At 36.5% G+C, this 23201-nt stretch overlaps 1 protein-coding gene across 15 annotated transcripts in view; it reads right to left on the bottom strand.

Annotated features, from left to right (window-relative positions):
* Positions 1-23201, bottom strand: part of FHIT (fragile histidine triad diadenosine triphosphatase) — a 1383460-nt gene that overhangs the window by 1067980 nt on the left and 292279 nt on the right. The window contains exon 1 of one of the 15 annotated variants that reach the window (XM_077858264.1): positions 19783-19812. The exons of the other annotated variants lie outside the window; for them this stretch is intronic. The gene's annotated coding sequence lies outside the window, so the exon portion shown is untranslated. Of the gene's footprint in view, positions 1-19782; positions 19813-23201 lie in introns of those variants that run through there. 15 annotated transcript variants of the gene reach the window in all.

Here is a 23201-nt window from a genome sequence, read left to right as displayed (position 1 = left end):
CTCCTCTAATTGTCTCTCTCTCCAATAATCTCTGACACAGTAATATAGTTGAAAGTCTTAGACATATCCTCGATGTCTGAATTATTGTGCTCATTTATTGGTTCACATATTTATTTTCCTTCTTCCGCAAATAAAATAAAAGATCAATGAAAGTAAAACCTTCTCTGTCTTTACTAAAATTGTGCCTCATACATATTAGGTGCTCAATAAATATTTGTTACATGAATGAATAAGTTTAAATAAATAAAACTTGCCTTTGCCTTAAGTGCAAGGTTATTTTAAAAACATACCCCTACATAACATTGAATCTGTAAGACCCAATTATTGGGGGTTATTTGATAAACATGATTATGTTACTTTGGGGTTAATGTCCATGAATTTCTGAAAATAGGCCAAATGCCAAGCAGAGCATACAAGCAAATATGATCCCTTCCCAGGACACTTGCCATCCAAATTATAAGCATTCAAAAATCTTGGCAAGATGCCTATGCTAATAAGAAAGTGATCCAATATTCATGAGAATTTGAAAAGCCATTATTTTTGCCTGAAATCATCTTGGCTTTTCCATAATTAATATGTCATTATCATCACAAGGCTAAGAGATTAGGATGGCAAAAGCATTGTTTCATATAACAACACTCATTGGAACAATAGTGTTTCACAGAATACTACGGTGACTTTTGATAAAGAAAAGTAATCCCAAATAATCCCAAAAATAATGAATTTGGAAACTGACTAAACAGAAAGAAGATAGAAAAATTGACATTAAGACAGAAAGGTAGGTGTTTAAGCTAATCAAGAAACAAGAAAACATGTTCTGGAGATACCTGGGAAGAGACAAATTCCAAGTACTCATGAGCCATGGGAAATAATGTGATCAGAGTCCTACATTCTGTACCTAGTGTTCCTTCTTTCAGAGTTCTTTTTGCTTTGGTCACAGAGAAACTGGTCTGCTTTAGTGTTTGCTAATCCATTCTTCCATTCTTTCAACTTTCTATCTCTACATCAAACAAGAGAAGTAGGTATCTCTAAACTATAATATAATAGCTACTGGTGGATAGAAAGCTCAGAGCTCAGAGCAGGACTATTCTTAGTTTAGATGGTCTAAAACAACTTCCTCCCTCCTCCTTTTTCCTGCTTTGACCTCACATGTACAGATTTTATTAGACTTTTTTGCTGTTGTTCTTTCCAGATGTGTCTCTTCTTATGAGTTGGTAAAATTTGCTGTGGAAGTGTTTTGTGATAAAAACAATGAATAATTTAGTTAAATTTTGAAACTCCGTCTTACCAAAAAAGGTATGTTCTGGGTTCTTACCAGATTGTAGTAAATGTCCAGAAATAGTTCAGAGCTGATATATTTCCAGAGAATTGAGGAACGGGAGAGCAAAGAATATATAGAAACAAGGAGCTGGAGCACCTGGGTGGCTCAGTGGTCAGGCATCTGACTTTGGCTCAGGTCATGATCCTGGGGTCCTGGGATCAAGTCCTACATCAGGCTCCCCAGAGGGAACCTGTTTCTCCCTCTGCCTCTGTTTCTGCCTCTGTCTCTGTGTTTCTCATGAGTAAATAAATAAAATCTTAAAAAAAAAAAAAGGAATTTTAGTCTACCTTTAACTACTATTTTCTATGATTCTATGAAACATAAAAGGAAAATTTCCACATATAGGTAGATTGATGGATGTTTAAATGGATGTTTAAATGGAAAATAACTGAACATCTGAGATAAAAGGAAACTTAGAGATGTCAATTCTAATCTCCTTGAGTTGGACTAGGGAAAGTCTAAATCCATAAAATCCTTTTAATTAACAGAGATTAAATGACTTTTCCAAATAAACAGGAAGTTAGTAACTGAATCATGTGTGGCATCTGGGCGGTACTTTCCAGGCCATAGGTTTGCTAATACTTGAGGAACTATGAACATTGGAAGAAAGATTTTAGTCTGACAATATTTTACCACTGAAGAACAAGTTCTGAGCTCTACAGACACAGGAAAATAGCATGTTACCAATTAAAATACATTTAAGCACTTAATTTTTCTCCAACTACATTCAATGAATTTACTCTTTATTTATTTTAAGTAAACATTTCCTGAATGTTTCAAATGGTAGCAAGGAGATAATGGTATAAGGGAAAGCTGCTTCACATTCAGTAGAGGAATATACAGTTTATAATTACATTTCCACATGTCAAATTCCAATCCAACTGAATTTCTTCTGTGATCAGCATCAGCATATCCCAGTTCCTCCTGACATCCTGAGCTTTAGATTCTTTTATAATTTTTTAAAAGAAATAATGTATAGGCTTATTGATCTCCTTTAAATTCTAGATTTACAATAACATTGCAAACTTCTTCTATTTCTTCAATGATTCTTAGCAGGAAAAATAAAGTCACTGAGTATATTAAGGAAAAGTTTCATAGTTGACAACCAACTGGTTGATGCATATTTCAACACATTAGATAGCATATTTCAACACATTTGATAATACTCAATTGCATTCAATAACCTTATAAAGAGGTACATCCAAAGTCAGCATAACTTCCATATTAAAAAAAAGAATAATAATTTTGCTTGGATAGTATAGAAGCAATACTCATAACTTTTTCTTTTTTTACTTTTTATTTTGCGATAATTATAGATTCACATGCAATTGTAAGAAATAATATGGAGAGATCTCGTGTACCTCTCACCTAGTTTTTCCCCACAGTAGCAGCTTGTATGGTGTGGTAAGATACCATTCCCAAGATATTGACATTGATACAATCCATCAACCTTACTCACATTTCACCAGTTTTACATTCACACATTTGTGTAAAGATCCATTTTCAATAGCTACAACTTATTTAGCACTTCTATGATCCAGTTAATACTTATAAAAACGAATTTACTAATAAGGAAAGTAAGACAGGTGGCAATAGTGAGGATGTGAAACTCTATCACTTAATTCTGAAGGCAGAGTTCTTTATACTATTCAGTAGATGTGAGAAGTCTGCATGTCTGTTTGGTTCATTTTTAGAATTTTGTATATAGCTATTCCCCAAAATACTCAAATAAAATATTGGCAAAAACAGTTAAGTAAAATAAAGGAGAATATCAAAACCATGAATCAAAAGAAGAAGCAAATAAGGTTAATATAATTCAGTTTAGCTCTGAGCTTCTTGGTAGACAAGGCAAAAAGGTAAATAGGGTGAGACATATAATCCTTACTGTTAAAGAGGAGAAAACACTGATCTTTTAGGATGCAGAAATTTAAAAATGTATATATGTATGTGTATATGTCCCATGCTTGCTCCATCTCATATTTTTTTATTCAAAGTTCATAAATGCCCAAAATAAACTCTGACAAGGTAGGCTTAATATATCAGTAAAACTGTTTTAAAAAAACACCCAACACAGATGGTACCCATACTTGTGCAGAGCGAGATATAATGTATAGACTCATTGAATCACTATGTTATACACCTGAAACTAATGTAACATTGTGTCAATATTTCAATTAATATATATTTATATATAAGTATAAATAAATATAGATACATATTTATGCTCTACTTTCCAAAAATGACTACTATCATTTCTTCCACTATACACTCATGCTGCTCCTCTTTCAAGGAGTGGAGTCTGTTTCTCCTCTTAATGATGAGCTTGGCTGGCCTATTATCTCTGGCCAATAGAATGTACATGTGTAAGTGTTCTCATTCCATAGGTAGTAGTTAAGAAGCCTAGTAGCTTCCACTTTGGAGCTTTCTGGAGAAGCTAACTGCTATGATGTAAAAAAGCTCACACTAGACTACCAAATGAGAAAACACTTTGTGGTGAGATTGAGATGATATGGGCAGCATCAACGCACCAGATACATGAGTAAATCCTCCTTTGACCACCCTGGCAGAAAAGCTACAAGCTAAATGCAACCTAGTGAATGATCCAGCCTATTCCAAATGAAGCAGACAACTGGCCAGTTAAGTCACACTCCAATTCCTAACTCATAGAACCCTGAGAAATAATGAACCATTATTGTCCTATGTCACAAAGTTCTAGGATAGTTTGTTAAGAACAACTGATAACTGGGGCACCTGGGTGGCTCAGTGGTTGAGCATATGCCTTTGGCCTAGATCATGATCCTGGATTCCTGGCATTGAGTCCCACATTGGGGTCCCAGGAGGGGGCCTGCTTCTCCCTCTTCTTCTGCCTATATCTCTGCCTCTCTCTGTGTGTCTCTCATGAATTAAAAAAAAAAAAAAATAGAACAACTAATAACAAATAATGACCAAAATATAATCTAAAAATTCATTCTGTAAGTTTGGAAATTTAGATATATGCATCCAGGAGCTAACTGCAATCCTCCATAGAACCCAGGGGAAGTAGCCAGCAGCCACTTCACCCACCTTGTCCTTCCAGTTTACTCCAGTGGTAAAATCAGGTTGCTAGAGTCTCTCTAAAAAGAGCTGGTACACAAATCTGGTGTTGAGAATTTTGTAGCTGCCATCTGAGGGATTAGCACCCAGATCACTAGCTTTGCTAGCCAATGGGCTTGCACTCATGAGTCCCACAGGACTAGAGCAATTAAAAAAGCAGTCTTAAAATGGGTGCAGGAACACCCTTCCTCCATAGCTATACATTTAGGCTTGATGCACAGGAAGTAGGCAAAAATGCCTATCTTCCAGTGTCTCCCTGGAATGTTACAAATAAAAGAACAAGATAAATCTCAAGAAACTAATTTTAATGAGATGGAGATAAGTGATTTACCTAACAGAGAGTTCAAAATAACAGCCATAAAGGTGCTCCCCAAGGTTAGGAGAGCAATGCATGAACAAAGTAAAAATTTCAACACAGAGATAGAAAATATTAAAAAGTACCAAACAAATCATAGAACCAAAGGACACAGTGACAGAACTAAAAATCCAATATAGGGGTTGAATAGCAGACTAGATCAAGCAGAAGAAAGGATCAGTGATTTTTAATACAGGATGGTGGAATTCATTCAATCATAGGAGGAAAAGAAAAAAAAACGAAAAAGAGTAAAAATATCTTAAGGCACTGTCAAGCAGACCGCTATATACATTACAGGGCTATAGGGGACTCAGAAGGAGAAGTGAGAAAGAAAAATACATTAAACCTATTCAAAGAAAACTGCCTGAAAACTCCCCTAACCTGAGGAAAGAAAGAGACATCCAGATCCAGGAAGCCAAAAAATTTCCAAAAAGATGAATCTGAAGAGATCCACAGCAAAACACATTATAATTAAATTGTCAAAAGTTTGAGATAAGGAGAAAATCTTAAAAGGAGCACAAGTAAAGCAACTTGTTACTTAAAAAAAAATCTATAAGACTATCAGTGGATTTTTCGGCAGAAACTTTGCAGGCCAGAAGGGAGTGGGATGACGTATTCAAAATGCTTTTAAAAAAATGCCTGCCAACCAAGAATACTCTATCCTACAAAGTTGTCTTTCAGAATTGAAGAAGAGATAGCATTTTCTAGAAAAACAGAAGTTGAAGGAGTCCATTACCACTAGATTAGCCTTATAAGAATTGTTGAAGGGAGTTCTTCAAAATGAAATGAAAAGATGCTAATCAATTATATAAAAATATATGATAATATAAAACTCACCGGTAAAGGTAAATATATAGTCAAATTCAAAATACTCTAATATTGTCATGGTGGTGGGTAAATCACTTAAAAATCTAGAATAAAGGTTAAAAGATAAAATTTTGGAATTTTTATTTTAATTTTAATGGACACACTATAAAAAGATGTAAGTTGTGAAATCAAAAACATAAAATGTGGGAGGGCAGTAAAAATATAAAGCTTTTACATGCATTTGAAATTAAGTTGTAACTAGCTTAAAATACAATATTATGAATATATAAGTATCATAATATACACAAATATATATAAATTATATAAATATAAGATGTTTACATAAGTCTCATGATAACCACAAAGCAAAAACCTAGAACACTGAATAGATAAATACAAAGAAATAAAGGCATACCCATGCAGAAAATAATCAAATCACAAAGGAATAGAGAAGGAGAGAAAGAGAGGAACAAAAGAATGACAAGAGTTAGAAAATAATTAACAATATGGCAGTGTATATCCATAACTATCAATAATTACTTTTTAAAAAATTTTTTAGAGATTATTAATTTATTTATTTATGAGAGACAGAGAAAAAGGTGGGGGGGGTGCAGAGACACAGGCAGAGGGAGAAGCAGGCACCATGCAGGGAGCCCAATATGGGACTGGATTCCGGGACTCCAGGATCATGCCCTGGGCCGAAGGCAGGTGCTAAACTGCTGAGCCACCCAGGGATCCCCTAATTACTTTAAATGTAAATGGAATAATTTATTTATTCCATCAAAAGGCATTCATTTGTCAAAAGTCAAGGAGTGGATGAATGACTTAAAAAAAGACCCAACTATATTCTGCCTACAAGAGACTCACTTTAGCTTTAAGGGAATGTATAGATTGAAAATGAAGGGATGGAAAAGACATTCCATGCAAATAGAAATAAGAAAAAAGTAAAGGCAGCAATAGTTCTATCAGACAAAACAGACTTTAAGTCAAAAACTATAACAAGAAAAAAAGAAGGTTATTATATAAGGAAAAGGAGTCAATTTATCAAGAGAATATAGCAATTGTAAATAATTATGCACTCAACAAGAGAGCAAGTTAATATACAAAGCAAATCTTAACAGATCTGAAGAGAGACATAGACAGTAATACAATAATAGTGGGACTTTCAATATCCCACTTACAACTACTCAGACAGAAAAACAAAATAAGGAAACATTGGACTTAAACTATGCACAAGGCCAGATGTATCTAACAAACATATATAGTACATTCCATCCAAAAGCAACAGAATGTATTTTTCTCAAGCACACATGGAACATTCTCTAGGATAGATCATATGTTAACTGACAAAACAAGTCTTCATGAATTTAAGATTGAAATCATATCAAGCATCTTTTCCAACCAAAATGGTATGAAGCTAAAAATCAACTACAAGAAAACTGGAAAAATCACAAGAAGTGGAGATTAAACAACATGCTCCTAAGTGACCAATGGCTGGAAGAAGAAATCAAAAGGGAAATATACAAATATCGAGACAAATGAAAATGGAAACATGAGCTACCAAAACTGATGAGATACAGCAAAAGCAGTTCTAAGAGGGAAGTTTATACTGATAAATGCTTACATTAAAAAAAAAAAAAACTCGGGATCCCTGGGTGGCGCAGCAGTTTAGCGCCTGCCTTTGGCCCAGGGCGCGATCCTGGAGACCCAGGATCGAATCCCACGTCGGGCTCCCGGTGCATGGAGCCTGCTTCTCCCTCTGCCTATGTCTCTGCCTCTCTCTCTCTCTCTCTGTGACTATCATAAATAAATAAAAATTTAAAAAAATTAAAACAAAACAAAACTCAAATAAACAACATGAAAGTATTCTTCAAAGAACTGGGGGAGAAAAGAATAAAATAAGACCAAAGTTAGCAGAAGGAAGAAAATAACAAAGATCAGAGTGGGAGATCAATAAAATAGAGACGAATGACACAGTGGAAAAGACCATTGAGGCTGGATTTTTTTAAGACAAACCTGATAAACCTTTAGCTGGACAAAAACCAAAAAGAGAACTCAAATAAATAAAGTCAGAAGTGAGAAAGGAGACATTACAACCAAAAACACAGATATACTAAGGCTCATAACAGATGATAATGAACAATTATATGCCAACAAATTATATAACCGAAAAGAAATGGATAGATTCCTAGAAACATACAACCTACCAAGACTGAGTCATGAAGAAATAAAAAAATCTGTACAGACCAATAACTAGTAAGAAGACTGAATCAGTATCAAAAAATTCCCAAGTGAAAAAGAAAAAGAAAAAGAAAAAGAAAAATCCAGGACCAGATGACTTCACTGGTGAATTTAAAGAAGGATTAGTATCAATCTTTCTCATAGTCTTCCACAAAAGAGAAGACGAAGAAACATTTGCAAACTCATATATGAGGCCATCATTACCCTGACATCAAAGTCAGACAGGAAACAAGGAGGGAAAAGTACAGGTTAATATCTCTGATGAACTTAGATGCAGGAATCCCCCAAAATATTAGCAAAACAAATTCAATAGTACATTATGGATCATTCCTCGTGATCAAATGGGATTCATCTCAGGATGCAAGGATGGTTGAATATATACAAATCAATCAGTATGATAGAGCACATTAACAAAGTAAAGGATAAAAAGCATATGATCACCTCAATAGATGCAGAAAAAGCATCTGATAAAATTCAACAACCTTTCATGATACAAACTCTCAACAAACTGGTTATAGAAAACCATACCTCAACATATTAAAGGCCATATATGATAAGCCCACAACTAACATCATACTCAACAGTGAAAGGCTGAAAGCTTTTCTTCTAAGATCAGAGACAAGACAAGAATACTTACTCCTACCACTGTTACTCAACATAGTACTGGAAGTCCTAGTCAGAGCAATTTGCAAAAAATAAAATCCAAACCGGAATGCAAGAGGTAAAATTGTCTCTGTTTGAAGATGACATGGTATTTTATGTAGGAAACCCTATAGACTTCATACACACAAAAAAAGGTAATGAATTCAGTAAAGCTGCAGGACATACAAAATTAATATATAATAATCAGTTGTTTCTGTATACTAAAACTGAAATAAGGGATCCCTGGGTGGCGCAGCGGTTTGGCGCCTGCCTTTGGCCCAGGGCGCGATCCTGGAGACCCGGGATCGAGTCCCACGTCGGGCTCCGGTGCATGGAGCCTGCTTCTCCCTCTGCCTGTCTCTCTGCCTTTCTCTCTCTCTCTCTCTCTCTCTCTATGTGACTATCATTAAAAAAAAAAAAAAAAAAACTGAAATATTAGAGAAATTTAAAAAATAATCCCATTTATAATAACATCAAGAAGAATAAAATATTTAGGAATAAATTTAACTAAAAAGGTGAAAGACCTGCACTCTGAAAATTACAAACATTGTTCAGAGAAATTAAAGAAGACAAAAATAAATGGAAAAATATTCCGCATTTATGGGTGGGATATATTAATACTATTACAATGTCCCTACTACCTAAAGTGATCTACACTTTGATCAACTGTCAAATTTCCAATGACATTTTTCATAGAAATAGAAAAAAAATCCTAAAATTCATATGGAACCACAAATATTTCAAGAGCAAAGCAATTTTGAGAAAGAACAAAACTAGAAATCAAAATTCCTGATTTCAAACTATACTATAAATCTACAGTAATTTTAGAAAGTATAATATTGGTATGAAAACAGACATACAGATCAGCGGAACAGAATAGAGAGCCCAAAAATAACCCAAAACATATAAAGCCAATTAATTTTTGACAAAGGAGCCAAGAAAGTACAATGAGGAAGACAGTCTCTTCAGTAAAAGGTGTTGGGAAAACTCAGCTGCATGCAAAAGAATGAACCTGGGCCGCTATCTTATACTACAGGCAAAAATCACTCAAAATGGATGAAAGGCGTGACATAAGATCTGAAACCGTACATAAGATCTGAAACTCCTAGAAGGAAACACACAGCAGGTAAGCTCCTTAACACTGGTCTTGGCCATGATTTTTTGGATTTGACAGCAAAAGTAAGGCAACAAAAGCAAAAATAAACAATTGGGAGTATAACCAGGAAACTAAAAAAGTTCTGCACAGCAAAGGACATCATCAACAAGATGAAAATAACATTGGAAAATTATTTGTAAACCACATATCTGATAAGGGGTTAATACTCCTTTACCATATTTTACCCCAAATACAGTAAAGTCATATAACTCAACAGCAAAAAAATAATAACCCAATTAAAAAAACAAAAGCAAAGGACCTGAAAAGACACTTTCCTAAGGAAATAATATAGACGGACAATAAGTACATGAAAAGATATTCAACATCATTAATCATGAGGGAAATGTAACACAACCACAATGAGACATCACTTCATACCTGCTGGGATGTCTATAATAAAAAAGACAAGAGATAACATATCCTGGCAAGGATGTGGAGCAAAGGGAACCCCGATACACCATTAAAAAAATTTTTTTATGTATGTATTTGAGAGAGAGAGAGAGAGCAGAGAGAGACAGAACATGAGTAAGGGTGAGGGACAGGGGGAGAGGGAGAAGCAGACTCCCCTGCTGAGCAGGGAACCCAATGTGTGTCTTGCTTCCAGGACTCTGGGGTCATGACCTGAGCTGAAGGCAAATGCTTAACTGACTGAGCCACCCAGGAACCCCTCTTGATGCACTACTAATGAGAATGTAAAGTGGTACAGGTACTATGGGCAATAGGGCAGACAATTTCCTCAAGCAATTAGTAATAGAAGTACCACACGATCCAGCAATCCCACTTCTGAGTACATAGCCACAGGAAGTGAAATCATTATCTTGAAGAGGTATCTGCACTTCCATGTTTACTGCAGCATCATCTCCAATAGCTAAGGTATGAAAAGTATTTGTTGATAAATGAATGAAGAAAGAAAAAGTGGTATTATTATCATTTAGCCTTAAAATATTATCGAACCTTTAAAAAGAATGTATATTATTTAGCCTTTAAAAAGAAGGAAATTCCACCACTTGTGACAATATGGATGAAACTTGAGGGCATCAAGCTAAGTGAAATAAGCCAGACATAATCAGACAAATACTACGTGGTAACATATGTGGAATCCAAAAAAAAAAAAAAAAAAAAGTCAAACTCAGAAACTGAGCATAGAATGGTTGTTGCCAGGGGACAGGGTGGGGGTAGGGGGTGAAATAAGGAGAGGCTGGTAAGAGTATAAACTTTCAGTTAGAAGATGATTCTGGTCTGAGGATCCAATGCAGAACATGGTGACTATAGTTAATGACACTGTATTGTGTAAGTGAAACTTGCTAAGAGAGTAGAGCTTAAGTGTTTTCACCAAAAAGATCAATAAATAAAGAGGTAAATATGTGAGGTGATAGTTGTGTTAATTTACTCAATGGTGGGATCCTTTCACCATTGTATATATACATATAACAAATCATCACATTGTACACTTTAAATATGTTTAACTTTGTATATTAATTATATATTAATTATATATAACTATATAATATATAATTCATCTTATATATTAATTCTAGTTCAATGAAGATGAAAAAATTAAAAATAAATCTGTTTGTACAATAATTAAACACTTCCAAACAAGTAGTCCTTCTTATATGATTGCATTATGTGGAAGGCCTAGAAGCAGCGTTTCCAAATGAATTCATCAATAAACATAAAACAGGAAATTAACTGCTCTAGTTTTCCCAGAGATCCTATCTAGGTCAAACTGCCCTAGGACAGATGATTAAGTTAGTTTAGGTCCAATTCAGGACTACATAACATGGAGTTATGTCTTAGGCCCCTCGGGCAACTTGGAGCCTTCCAGGGTCAAAGAAGGCTCGCCAAAACCCAAAATCAATAGGGCCATTTAAATGATGACATCCCCAGTGGATAAAGATATTTGACTCCACACATCAGTGGCATGAGCTACTGTTCTGAGAATTCATCAATAGGTCCAAGATCCCATTAAAGCTTTTTAATTTCTGCTTAGTGATATTGGGATTTAATTGATGCCAAAGACACCACCTGCCACTAGACAATGATGTTGTGGCAGTCAGTAGAAAATGTCTTACACATACATCTTCCCAGATACACCAAGGAATTATACTGACTTGGCAAACTACTTCCACTGTACAGTAGGTCTTTGTTCTTTTGCCTGTCCATCATCCATCTCCCCACTCCCTCTCTTCTTTTACTAGCAACCCACCTTTCCCTTGGGAAACTACTCCACCCCTATTCTTAGTCCACGTTGCTCAGGAGGAATTGATTCACCCAAACTTCAAGGGATAGATGTGGTTGATTACCTTAGGACAGTGTGAATAAGATCAAAACTTTGAATTTTCGCTCGAACTATCAGAAATGTGAATCTCTTGTTTCCTGCTTGTGGGGTTGCTGAACTGGAGGGCTGGAATAGGTAGGTATATACTACTGGAAGCGCTCTTGCCATTAGGGTGAGATACTGCTTTAGAACAAACAGTGGAATAGATCATTTGATCTTCTGGAACCAGCAATTCTAGAAATCGTGCGCCTACATTTTGTTCAGTATATAAGCCAATAAAATACCTTTTTCATTTAGTCCATCTTGAGTTGTAGTTTCTATCTCTTGCAATCACTCTCAGAAACTGCTAAAAGATGAGCCAGTGCTCAAACTATGGGTTGAGGGAATGCCATTTATTTTCTACAACTGTACAATTTGTTACACTCCTGTTCTGAGCCTTATATCAAAAAGTGCCAAGGCATTTAGACAACAGCACTTCTACAAACAATATCATACTTGATCTTCATAAAGTTAACTTGGCCATAACAAAACTGAGTTATTCATGGAACACATGGCTCAATGTTATCCATTAAGTCAAACATGGCACTAAGAATGGAACCTAGCACTTCACTAAAAGCAAGACTCCTTCAGCTTAAATCAATGGACTTTTCAGATTATTTGATTTTATGGCTCCCAAATGTCAGTCTATACACTGGGAACACCTACCAGGATGTGGCCAAATCGTCAACAGTCCACAGAATAATGAAGAAAATAAAGATTCTAATAAGGATTATGCAAATTCTATCACTTGTTAACCACTAGGACCCAATTGCTCAGGAATGGGTAAAAAATTTTTTTGTTAGTCAAGAGATAATGTGAGCCATGGCAATAACTCTGAGAGTCATTTGGATGAGAAGATTAAAGAAAATGAAATGAGCACTTTCTGAACTATCTTGAAACAGACACAAAATGCAGTCACTGCATCCAGAAAGTTAGGATTCCTGATACGCAAAGCTCTGAGGCCTGGCAAAAATGTCAAAGACTAAAGTCATTGGGGCTTTTAGAACACTTGAAAAAAAAAATATTTAAACTATAGAAAACTGGGACGCCTGGGTGACTCAGCGGTTGAGCCTCTGCCTTTGGCTCAGGGCATGATCCTGGAGTCCCAGGATGGAGTTCCACATCAGACTCCCTGCAAGGGGCCTGCTTCTCCTTCTGCCTGTGTCTCTGCCTCTCTCTCTATATCTCACATGAATAAATAAATAAAATCTTAAAAAAAAATAAATAAACTATAGAAAACTTGCAAGAATTATATCACAAATTTCCATATGCCATTCTCAAGATTATCAATTGCTACTAGTTTTCCACATTCATTTTTCCTCTCCCTCTCCATCTCCCTCAAATGAAAAGATTTTTTTTTCTCTAAATCGTTTGATTATAAGTGCTGAAAGTTTATAGAATATGGTAGAAAGCACTCCAAAATGGTGTATTTGGCACCCACTTTGACTGAAGGGTTATTTTAAGCTAAAGGCAACTTAAGAGCAAGGGGTGAGGGGCTCTTTACCTCCTTCTACTTGTATGAAAATAAAGTGTAAATTTCCTCTTCTGTAAAAGGATAGTTCCATTTATTTAAGGAAATGTCCATTTGTAAAGCTTGCTTTCTTACAAGGAAGAGAGCTACTCCGGGAGATAACTCTTAATACCTAAGAGACTCTTAACTGCATAACCAGCTAACTTTTACTTGCTATACATTTCCTTCCCCACATTTCATAACTTGCCCAGAAGCCCCCAAACCCCTTCTTCCTTGCTTATTAGCCAAAGACGGTGTGTAAACCTCAACCATCTGGCCACCTCCTAAAGCCACATTTGTCTTTATGAACCCCAGGGCCAGTTCATGTGTACACAAGTAATTAAAACTGTTTGTTCTCCTGTTAATCTTTTGTCCTTTGGCAGTGGGCCCCAGGCACTGAACCTAGGAGGGTGGAGGAAAACAGGTTTTTCTTCTCCTACAGTGTGATAACAAAGTCTTCAAAGAAGAAAAAGGACCCTCTCTCACATAACACCAGTGCAATGATCAAATTCAGGGGCTTTAACAGTAATAAAATACTGTCTTACACATAGTCCATATTTACATTTCTTCAATTCCAAGAATGTCCATTTTTTTCCCAATCCAGGTTCATGCTGCTTTTAATTGTCATGTGTCTTTTATCTTCTAGAATCTGGAAGAGCTCCTCAGATTTTTTTTTTTTTTTAAGATTTTATTTATCTATTTGACAGAGCTGGGGTGGGGGGGGGGGAGAAAGAGAAAGAGCACAAGCAGGGGGAGGTGCAGAGGGAGAGAGAGAAACAAACTCTCCCCTGAGCAGGGAGCCCAGTGTGGGGCTGGATCCCGGGCTCCATCCCAGGACTCCTGGATCATGACCTAAGCCCAAAGCAGATGCTTACTTAACCCACTGCGCCACTCAGGCTCTCTTCTCCTTAGATTTTCTTTGCCTCCCACTCATAGGATAGGATATTTACGCTGATTGTTTCCTAAGGATTAGATTCACACTATACATTTTGGAAAGGCATACTACTTATGTGATTCTTACTGCATTCTATCAGCTACAACCTGATGGAAGTTGTTCCCACTGCTGCTGATATTAGCCTTAATCCTTTGGATAAAGTGATAGACACCAGGTTACTCCCTGTACCTGTGTACGTGGGCACTGTCCTCCAAAATAGATCATAATAAAGCCTTCATGCGAGAGATGCCCTCCTGACAGGTGGAGGAAAAAAGCATCCCTATCTCTGAAGACAAGAGACACCAAGAAGAATTCTTAACTAAGTTTTCCCCAGTTGAACTACTAGCTCATACTCTCTGACCAAACATATTTTCCAAATGACTGCCTCTCTTCATCAAGTCTAGTGTAAAAATACTCAGGTCTGTTTCCTGAGGCCCTCATTTCCTTGTAAAGGTTTCCATGTCAAGTAAAACTTATATTACATACATTTGTATGCTTTCTCTTGTTAATCTATTGTCAGTTTAATTTTCAGATTCAGCTGATGAAGGATAGTTGGAGGCAGACAGGCAAGGACAACCCCATCGACAACCCCATCCACCCACCCAGGACCTGTCCCTGCCCTAAAAAGGAAACCACCCTGGAAGGAGCCCTCCATCCTTTCCCATGTGATAGATAGGTGACAAAAACCTGATTGGATGACAGACATAAGGAGGGTTAATCAGATTAAAACAGTCAGCTAACAAGCTAATAAAAACCCCTAGACTTAAAAACTATGGTGGCAACCCTCTAGTGTCCTCTTTCTCTTTTGAAGCTTTGTACTATCTCTCCTCTATTGCTCAATAAGCCTTGCTTTGCTGCCTATCACTCTAGGTCTGATCTACCTCTTCATTCTTCGGAGCACTATGACCAAGAACCACTGGTAACAAAGGAAAAAATCCTGAAACACAGCCAGGGACTCTAAGAGGGCTGAGGAAAACTTTGTTCCCTTACAATGTAGATATCTAGAAGAACTAGTGTGGAGACATATTTTGAAACTATGCGAATATTTTGTTCCCACCAAAATTTTCAATGGTTTAAATATTGAGTCTAGTCTGAATTATTATGTAAGTAGTTATAAAATAGTGATTTCCTTCAATCCAATAGCTCAGGGTTCAAAAAATCCTGGCTCTCCCCAAAATTAACATATTTTTCCAATCCTACCATAGTACAAAATAATTTCAGAATTGTTCCATCAACACTACTATCAACAGCAAACTTACAAAAGTTCAAGATTTCTTGCTGGTCCTTTTGTCATTAGATGGAAGGTACACAGTCAAGGTACTACACTCAAAAAAAACAATTGAATTAGTATTTCTTTTTTTCCTAATGTGCTATCATGTCACCATTTGATATATAGTTGGACTGATTTACTGTTTTTATTCAATTTCCCCCAATATTGTAATTTTATTTTTTTCTGAGCATATAAGATTTAAATACATGATTTCAAAGTCAAAACTAAAACTATAAAAAAAAAAGATATCACTCCCTTCCCTAATTTCTCTGATCCCATTCCCACCCTGTAGGTTACTAATTTTATTTCTTCCAGTTTATTCTTCTTGCACTTCCTTTTGCAGAAATAATCAATTGATCGATCGATAGGTGATAGACACTCTTGTTTCTCCTTCTTTCTTACATAAAATGTAGCCTGCTATATATACTCTTTTGTACTTTTGGCACTAATAATATCTCTGGGACTCACACCATTTCAATTCATAAGGACCTTGTTTATTCTATATTATAGCAAATCACTGTAGGGGCTATATTGGGACTCATTCAAATAATCTTTTTTTTTTTTTTTTTTTTTTTTAAGATTTTACTTATTTGAGAAAGAGAAAGGGCACGAGCTGAGGGAGAGGGAGAAGAACACTCCCCGCTGAGCAGGGAGCTTGACAAAGGGCTGAATCCCAGGACCCTGGGATCATGACCTGAGCCAAAGGCAGAGTTTAACTGACTGAGCCACCCAGGTGCTCCTCAAGTAATCTCCTTTCTAACAGGCATTTAGGTTGTTTCCAGTATTTGATAAGTACAAATAATCATGCATATAAATTGAACATACTTTCATATGCTTAAGAACCATTCTTACATCAATTTTTGTGAATTATCTAGGTCTTTTGCTATTTTCCTCTTGGATTTTTGCCAGTCTCTCTCTCCTCAATTTATAACATCTTTTTTTTTTTTGAGATTTTATTTATTTTTTTTAATTTTTATTTATTTATGATATGCACACAGTGAGAGAGAGAGAGAGAGGCAGAGACACAGGCAGAGGGAGAAGCAGGCTCCATGCAGGGAGCCCGACGTGGGATTCGATCCTGGGTCTCCAGGATCGCGCCCTGGGCCAAAGGCAGGAGCCAAACCACTGCGCCACCCAGGGATCCCTCTCTCCTCAATTTATAATTATTTTTTAAAGAATTTAATTATTTATTCATGAGAGACACACAGAGAGAGAAAGAGAGAGAAACATAGGCAGAAGGAGTAGCAGACTCCCTCCGGGGAGCCTGATGCAGGACTCAATCCCAGGACTCTGGGATCACGACCTGAGCCAATGGCAGAGGCTCAACCGTTAAGCCACCCAGGCATCCCTCAATTTATAACTCTTTATATATTAGGCATGTTATTAGCTTTTTCTCAGTAATATATCTTGCAAATATCTTCTCCCAACTCAACACTTACAGTTTGACTTTATGTTGTTTGACAGGCAAAAGAGAATTTAAAAATTTTTTTAATTTTATACAATCAAATTTTAGTGCATCTGGATTTTGAATTCTAGAAAGTCTTTCCTTACACCCAGGTTATTAAAACAACAACAACAACAACTCCTCTACTGGTTAAATTTCAGTGGGCATGTATGTAGAAATAAAATACTGTTTGCCTACTGACCTCTGGGCAATTTCAAAGATGTGTTAAACTTTTTTTATTTCCATAGAACCTTCATCCCTAACAACATAGCTTTCATTTTCCCTAACTCCAGGTTTCCTTGGCAGGCCAGTTTCACCAGAGGGCTGTGAACTTAAACCGAAATTGCCAAAGAAGACACTGCTCACTCATCACAACTGCAGGAATCTTTTTCTCGAGCAAATAAGACTATGTAGTGCAAATCTGTTTTAAAATCACACACTTTTATAAAGCAAGGATTACTTGCATTATCTTCTTGTCTCTCAGTATGTGCACTTTCTCTTATTGTTATTATATAGTGATGCGTGTTTTAGAAAAAATAGAACTACTGTTTAGTAAAAGCAAATAAAAATTTCAGGACTGTTAACAATGAGAACGTGTTAGTCTATCAGTAAAGACCTATGGAGAAAAACCTCCTTCTTCAATTAGACCCTGCTAACTATATTTCCTGTTTGTAATCTGTTTCCATTTTCACTTACTGCAAAAATCTTTCCAGGTTACTAAGTTGCCTACAACCTTTAAAAAAGCCACATCTTCCACTCGCTAAAGACAGAAAACATTTAAACAAGTATTACAGGCTTAGGATGTTTGAGTTCATTTTTGTTTTTGTTTTTGTTTTTTTCATATCATAAACAGCTCTGTGATAAAATTACTTAAAGAGGTACACCTTTGTGAACTCGTCCAAATATTTAAGATAAATACCTAGATAGGGAGTTGTTGATTAAACAGTAAACAAGATTTTTGATACATATGCCTGTTGCCACCAGCAGTGTTTGAAAATAACTGTTTCCTTCAATCACACCCCACCCACACTTAGTGTTACTCTGTTTTCTATCTCTTGATTTTTTAACACAAGACTAAACAGTGTTGTGTAAAATCTCTGTAAAAGCACAAGATAAGCAGATTTAGAACAAAACATTATAGATGTGTGTCTAAAATCACTGTAAAACTCTTTCCAGGCTCTAAACAATCTATTGAAACATCTGAGAAAACACTTCATTCAAAAATGAAGATTTTTTTTCTTGCTCTGCTTGCACAGCTCAGTCTTTAAACCTTAAAATCTCATGCAATTTCCTAACCACCCTTCCCCTTTAGTAGGAGTCAAAGTTTGGGACTGCTTATAAATGAACAGAAAAGTTCCTATACAGAAAGAATCAACCTAAGGATGTTACTGGAAAGCTTCTCCTTTTAAGACTTTATTAATTAGGGCAGCCCTGGTGGCTCAGAAGTTTGGTGCTGCCTTTGGCCCATAGCCTGATCCTGGGGCCCAGGGCCTGACCCTGGAAACTCAGGTCACGCTCCCTGCATGGAGCCTGCTTCTCCCTCTGCCTGTCTCTCTCTCTCTCTCACCCTCTCTGTGTGTGTCTCTCATGAACAAATTAAAAAAATTTATTTTTTAAAAGAGGACTTTACTAATTAAAACTCCGTGATAATTCTCCCTTGTAAATTCTTCACTGAAATTTTTACTTCAGGTTCTAATCCAATGGCCCACACTTCTAAATTACACTTTTAATTGAAAAACAACAACATGGGATTTTTTTTTTTTTGAACCATCTGTGTTTTCCCAAGAACATGTGACTGCTACTGATAAAATCCACAACTTTGCACACCCAAATGGAACCCAATCTTAAGGTTTGAAAAGCTTGGGAAAATAATGCTGTTCCACAAAAACAGTACGTGATCAGAAACACTTGCTTTAAAATTCGATGTTTGGGGTGTGAAGCTTCTTAACAAGTGTTTATTAAACTGCATAATTTCAAAGCCTGGAGTGGTATATTGCAATGTTTTCCTGGGAGTTGATCACATTTGCATATCCTTTTACACTTCCTGTGAAATTAATATTGCCTTTTGTATCTTGAACTTAGCTAATATAACTTGCCATTTTTACTTTTCATTGCTATGAGTAATATAGAGTAAACCCCCACAGGAGCCCCTGCAATGCCTACATAAGCTTTATTCTCTCACTGTTACATTTTTTCATATGAATACATTAAATCATGATTAATAAACCTTTACAGAATCCACTGGTCTTGCAAAAGGCAAGATTCATAATGATAAAGCCTGCCCAGCAAATAGAGGAAATGCTTCTAAAACTGGAGCCAAAGGCCAGAGTTCATGGAGCTCTTGGCATATCCAACAACATGCCAGAGGTCCTTCCCCAAGTAGGAAATTTTCAACAATCACTCAATGTCTATGCAAGAGTGGTTTAACCACCAGGATACCAAAACCAGCTGGTGACAATTAGACTGCGTTCTCTCAAGAATACATCTTTGTCAGACGTTTAAAATCTGACAATGATTTCAGGATTTTTAAAATTCCAGCTGGGACACATGGGAGTGGAAATGGGATGAAAAGCGAAGAAAGAGGATGGTAGGGTTTGAGAGAGAGAGGAAGTAGGCATCAGTTGTAGCTGAGAAGCTCCAAAAAGCAAACCAAATGCAAAAAAGAGAAATCTCTGGAAATACTATATACCACACTAGACAAAGGTCACTGAAGGCCTCAAAGTATCATCCCCCAGTCATCTGCCCTGCAGAGGAGGAAAAATAAACCTTCTGAGTTTGTGGCTGAACCTCTACCTACACCCATGTTATCTACATATTTTTATGTAAAAAGAGAAGGAAAGGAGAAAAAAATTAATTATATACATACATACTGGAGCCCCACAAAAATATGAGACTCAAAGGCAGTTAGACAATAAGGCTTATAAACCATCCTGAGCTAAAAGGAAAGGATAGTAGTCTGGGGCTTCAAAGGGGGCAGACAATTTACAGGAAGGTGAGAAGAGGAGATGTTTGGTAAACAGAGGTAGTCCTGCCTTGCAGATAATCTCAGGAGAAAAAGTTCTCTCCAGTAATGGGCTCTTCCTGGTGTAGGCTTCCTTTCTGATGTAAATTTCCTTTATAAATGTAGATTTCTCTTACAAAATGGTAACTTCTATTGTTTTCAGAGCTTCTCCTGTGTCTGCAGTTTCTTAAAAATAATCAGCTGAAAATAATCCTTATGCTAAAGAAGCATATTTTTGGGTAGGCTGTTCTGCTCTCTTCAGCCCTCAGCAGCTGCTGTGCCTAGCTGACAATCTACTCCAGCCAAGGAACCTAAAAGGCAATCAGAGGTAAAAGTTGGGGGCCGCTTCATTCCTGACCACTGGGATAAATACTGCACACTACAACAGAGACCATCGTCTGCCATACCTTGTAATGCTCTAATTATTCTCCTACCTCAAGCCCATCTCCAATTTAGTCAAAAGGCAGAACCGAGGTTCAAGGCCAGGATTAGAGGGAGATAAGTGAGTCACTGGCCTCAGGTGCAAAATTTAAAGACTGCTAAAAAACCCTCAGTAATCAAGATAATACTTCAATGTAATATTTTTTAAAATCAAAATTAATGCAAAAATTCCACAATGACAAAATATTGAAATTTTAAATAAAGATTAATGCACATTTGCGCCTATATAAACCTGTATATACACTCTTATCTACATGTTTTTTGTATTGTTTTAAAAGCTAATTTTTTGGGAAGACATTAAAGTAATTACAAAAATATTTGAAAATTGAAATGCAGATATATGAATACAACATTATCTTAAGTATAATGAAACCAGAATCTATTATAATTTCAATTTTCTGGGTTTAATATGTACAAAGTCAATAATATTTTCAATATTTACTTCTTTATCTTATTTTCGATGGGGAAACACCATGTTTGATATTTTCTCACCAATAGTTGACAATCTTAAATAATTTTAAATTAACTTAGTTAACTTCATTAATTTAATTAATTTCATTTTTCTTTTGCTTCCAGCTTCAATATGGGTCAGGACTGCAATGGTCTTTCTTTAAAACATTTATTTTTTGTTCATTGTGGATTTTTTTTTTTTTTACATTTCTTTAGTTTTTTTAAAGATTTTATTTATTCATTTTAGAGAGACCAAGAGAGTGCAAGTGAGCAGGGATCAGGGCAGAAGGAGAGAGAGAATCCCAAGCAGACTCCACACTGGGCGCAGAGCCAGACACAGGGCTCCATCTCATGATGAGATCATGACCTTGAGCTGAAATCAAGAGTCAGACACTTAACTGCTTAACCAACTGAGCCACTCAGGCACCCCCTACATTTCCTTAACTTTTTTCTTTTTTTTTTTAAAGATCTTATTTATTTATCTATTCATGAGAGATACAGAGAGAGGCCGAGACACAGGCAGAGGGAGAAGCAGGCTCTGTGCGGGGAGCCCAATGTGGCACTCGATCCCAGGACTCCAGGATCACGCCTTGAGCTGAAGACAGAGGCTTAACCACTGAACCACCCAGGCAACCCTCCTAATTTTTTTTTAAAGAAACCACTGAATTAAAATATTTTTTCCTGATTACTGAGTATTTTGACACTCCTCTAAATTGTGCATTGCCTATTCAAGTCAAAATTGAAGCTACAGCCATTACAGACAAATAATAACAAAAATGACTCCAAATGTGGAAAGGAGCACAAGACATATCAAATGAAGGAAGTATGTTGCAGAATAATATGTAAGTATGGGCTCATTTGTGGTTAATTTTTTTAATCACTAAGATATACATCAAATACACATATAGTAAAGAGTAAAGAATGTAATCTTTGAGACGAGGTTCTTAATCATGATGCTGCAAAATAATACCAGCAGTGCCCAAGCAACATTTTACTAATAACAAGAATCACTCTTGCTGATGTTTGGCATCTTTGAAAGATTACCCCTATGGTAATATGATTCTCATTAACTTGTAGCTAGATACATTTTTTTTCTTTTTGAGAGTGAGAAAAGTGGTGGGGTTATAGCACATGTATGAGAAACTATAAGCAACCATAGGTACAAGGGACTTAATGGGCATCTCAACAACATTATGTATGATGGTGAGAAACAGGCTGAGAACCACTTATTTAGGCAGTTTAGTTCCTATCATATAGGCTAAGATACATACTAAACATAATTTTTTGTTATTGTTGGGGAGCAAGAATGCCTCACCCTTTCAGAGGGAGGAAAAGCTCTTGTCTCCTTCAAGGTCCTTTTAGCTGGACTAAGAATCAAAACAACATGAGACAGATTAACAGGAGAGAAGAGATTTTTTTTTTTAATAAAGATTTTATTTATTTATTTGACAGAAGAGAGAAAAAGAGAGAGAGAGAGAGAGAGAGAGAGAGAATGAGAAGGGGGAGCACCAGGCAGGGGAAGAGGGAGAAGCAGACTCCTCGCTGAGCAAGGAGCTCGATGTGGGGCTCCATCCCAGGACCCTGAGATCATGACCTGAGCTGAAGGCAGATGCCTCACCGACTGAGCCCCCAGGTGCCCCAAAAATCAAATTTAATAGTCATACGTATGAAGAATCCACATAGATGTGGTAATTCTAAAGACAGGCAAATGAGGTATACATGTCATTCTAAACTAAGGAGAAGGGGGCAGGAGTCTGAAATTTCAGAAGAAAAGAATACATTTCACCATTTCACAGGTCAATAAGAAGAGAAGATGTTTGGTAATTAGATGTTCGCTCTACCATACAGACGGGTCACTCAATTTCTCTCTCTTAATAACCCTTATTCTGGGAAAGTCTTCCAATTTAGATTCTTCTGCGTGGTTAAGGGAGGGAAAAAGTTTCTCTTGAGCCTGTAGGGTCTCAAATGCCTTCAATTCAAAATAATCCACGTGCCAAATAGCACTGTCACTGGGCATTGTCTTGAATCCCTTCGTTATGTTTGGGGAATTCTGAGGTGCTGCTCAGTATCCCCCTCTTTTCAATAATTGTAATGTGTGTGTTTTTTTTTAAGATTTTATTTATTCACAAGAGACAGACAGAGAGAGAGAGAGAGGCAGAGACACAGGCAGAAGAAGAAGTAGGCTCCATACAGAGAGCCTGATGTGGGGACTCGAT

Source organism: Canis aureus, chromosome 19 (genome assembly GCF_053574225.1).
Source record: "Canis aureus isolate CA01 chromosome 19, VMU_Caureus_v.1.0, whole genome shotgun sequence".
NCBI lineage: Eukaryota > Metazoa > Chordata > Mammalia > Carnivora > Canidae > Canis > Canis aureus.
Note: the sequence above shows the minus strand (reverse complement) of the source record. Positions and strands in the feature narration are given on the sequence as shown.